This window comes from Bombus vosnesenskii, unplaced genomic scaffold (genome assembly GCF_011952255.1).
Source record: "Bombus vosnesenskii isolate JDL3184/JDL3185 unplaced genomic scaffold, Bvos_JDL3184-5_v1.1 scf7180000015175, whole genome shotgun sequence".
NCBI lineage: Eukaryota > Metazoa > Arthropoda > Insecta > Hymenoptera > Apidae > Bombus > Bombus vosnesenskii.
Genome location: NW_022883868.1, coordinates 7876 through 11454, shown reverse-complemented (window position 1 = coordinate 11454; position 3579 = coordinate 7876). Strand labels below are relative to the sequence as shown.

At 30.3% G+C, this 3579-nt stretch overlaps 1 pseudogene; it reads right to left on the bottom strand.

Moving 5' to 3' along the window:
• Nucleotides 1-972: 972 nt before the first annotated feature.
• LOC117241023 lies at nucleotides 973-2346 on the bottom strand (annotated as a pseudogene).
• Between the last annotated feature and the right edge of the window lie 1233 nt (nucleotides 2347-3579).

The window sequence follows — 3579 nt, the reverse complement described above, 5'->3', positions numbered from 1 at the left end:
GTAGCTAAGCATAGAGTGTCTCGCGAATTATTACACAACAGTGATAATAAGGCAAATCTAATAAAATTTACTTCTCATTAAAAAGTCGTACCAAAACAATTATTTATTAGTTGGTTTATTTATTAATTCTTAAGAAGATACATATAAATAAGAAAAAATGGTAAAATTTGATTAGTATAATATAAATAATATATGCCTATGATCATTCTAAAATATAAAAAGTGAAATAGTCTTACGTTCATTGGTATATTTTAAGAACACATACATCTTTTAACGATAGTTGCAATGTAACATCATTTTTATATTACACGCAAGGTATGGCAAGTATTCCTGCTCTAAGGCACAATTTGAAATCAACAACATTCAGTTTAACAAATTATAACTTCTATTCGTTTTCCATCATGGAATAACGCGGTGGTGTCTTCCATATTGCACTGGACGTGCGTTGTAAGCTACTCCTATCTATATTTTCAAACATTTCAGTTAAATCTGGTGTGCACATTCTTCTATCAAAGAATTTATAGACTGCTTTCTTCGGAATTTATCGTTGCATTGCAAGTTCATTTTCGCATATGTACGCTAAGATTGATAAAAATTCGAGTACTCCATGCATTATAATGTTTATTAACTCATTAAGTAAAACAACACTTACATTGCGCCTAATGTGGAATTGTACGCCTTGGTCTGGCTTCATCGTCCGATGTGTCGTCGTCAGGTTTACTGTGCAAAACAGAAGTGGACCTTACTGTTTGGAGCTATATTTTGGATAAAATATCGAATGAATAATAGCTTGTGTTTTTATAACAGAAGAATACTTTGATACTGTTTGTAATGTTACCTGCGATGTCATCATCTGAGTCTCCTTCTTTTGTTTCGCTAATAAGACTTTCTTTTGCTTTTTTGACAGATCTTCGTGCCAGTTTTTGAACAACGGCATGTTCTGAAATTTTTTCTTTTTCCAATGATCCTGTTTTAGCAAATAGCAAATTCGATGCATACGCATTTTTCTTCATTTCATTTTGAATGTCGTATTTCGTCATGTTTCTATTAGACATTTCCCTTTCACGGGATGGCCCGTCTTCTGCGAATAATTCTTCGAACTCCGTGAGTATCATCGCTTGATTCAGCTGCTGAACCTCCTCCTGCAGAGTTATTGGCGACCGTGATGTAAATTTAGGTTCATTATTTTTTCCTATACTACTAGCCAAGTTTTTATTAATTACTACCGTTTCGTTTGATTTTATTGGTGATAAAGGTTCTACAATTGCGGTAGCGTCCATCATCTTCTGCGTATAAGTAGAATTGATGTCCATCGTGGAATTCATAAGAGGAGTAAATTTCTCAAGTGCATCCTCGCACATTGAAGGATCTTCAATATCATTTCTTGCTGATGGAATTACTGTATCATCAATAATATTAGAATATTTACCCTTCGTGTTTTCACTCCATGAAAAAGTTCTCTTTATATTACTATCTCTTGTTGTTATTGAAGACTTTAATGGTTCAATCCTTTCTGGTTGTATTGCATCTTCTTTTGAAATTGTTTCGCTTAAAACATTCTTTTTTGTTTTACTATGTTTTGTAGGACCTTTTGTGTTTTTTTCATCTGAACTACTTCTAGCACTTTCCTTTTTTTCAGGTCGGCCTCCACGTTTCCTCTAAAAATGTAGAATATATTTAACAACTAGTTATAGTAGTATTTATATACACAATGTACATACAATTGCATAAGCAATTAGATTTTGACGTATTAATTAACCGATATCAAACATTATTGGGTACTACATATAAGGGTTAGTATTGATTAGTAACATAAGATAAGATAATATTAGTAACATAAGATTAAAAGTATTAAATTTCATCATAATATGACACAAACGTTTACATTACTGTCATCATCAAGAGATAGCCTTCGTAATTATGTAACAAGTGACATTGACTGCTGCTTTTTAATATTAATTGCAGCTTTTATTGCAGCCTTTCTTTTTGTTCGGTCAATTGTTGTTTCCAGCACATCCCCAGTTTTTACATCTTTATTTTCTGTTTTATCATGTACTGCTGAATCTGTTACTGTATTATCAGTATTGATAATATCATTTTCTGGGATAGTCTCTTTACGGCGATAACCTTTTTTCTTCAAAACTTTCGGCCTCTTTGTAGTTGAAGGGCCAGGGACTGATTGTGGTATTTCAGGAATTAAACCATGTAAATAATCCAGAGTGTCTTCAAGCTGGTTGTTAACATATTTTTTAACATCCAAGGAATAATTATGTATATTCGATATATCTTTGGTAATCATTTCTTTAATCTCCTTCTTTGATCCAGTATCCATATTTAAAATCTACGAATAAATGATATGTATTTAATATATACATTAAACTATACTTTTTAATAATACATACCATAATTTAATATTATGGTTGAAATTATGACGTATATAGCAATTAATACATACACATGTGTTTAGTTCTATTAACTTAGAAGCACATGTAAATTAAAAAAAAATATATATATATGAAACAATAATAAAATAATGAAGTAACATTGAGAATAGAATCTAGTTTAATTACACATATATACCCTGTTAATAATTCCGTTCTTATAAATTTTATTAAATTTACAGTGAAGCTTACAATTACACTAATGCCAATGAATATTAACGTATGCGTTTATTATTACACTAAATAAAAATGAAAGTAATGCAATGAAAAATACAATATACCTTAATGGAAATAAAATAAGTAAATAGCGAAGTATTTATTAATATTATTATATAGCATTATATTATATTATTATAATATTTATTAATATTTACTTACCTTTTATGTTTGCACAAAAACTATCAAATTTTAAATATAAAGAGAGATTTATAACAGAGATAAAGCAAGTCACAGAAATTAGTGTCTTTCAATAGCAAAAATGCGTTAAAGGAAGTGAAACGATAATCTCCGTCTCGCGTCACAAGCGGAACTGTGCCAGTTTTGCTCCTTGAAAGTACACGCAGCGGTATATGAGCTAGAGAACATTTCAAATCATGTTGTTGTTTTTTTGCTTCGGAGTATCAAGATCGTTAGGACATACATAATATATTAATAAATAAACTCCGGGCATAACAATGTCGCCGTTACGTTACCGTCGAACCGTCGAACAAAGACGAATTTGAATTCTCCGACTCTCCCCCGACCTGTTTATACTATACCAGTTTAAACGGACGCAATCGTAAAGAGTTCACGAGAGTTATGGATCAGTATCTACGAGTATCTACCGTCTTTGCGAACATTATCTATAATTATTTATTTAATCATTTGAAAATATACGTGAAGGTTTCAACAACGAGCAATCTTGTCTAATAAATCTCACGATCAACCATCCTCTACACACAAGTCCTCTGAAAACATAATCCTCTAAAACATAATCCTCTACAAACATAATTATTAAATAAAAATCAGATATATCTTATTTAAATTACTATTAAATGCAATTTAATTATTATTTATAAATATATATGTATAATAAGCTAAAATAATCTTATAGGTTCATACCCTATCGATAAGTTTAAAAAATTTTTATATAATTAAT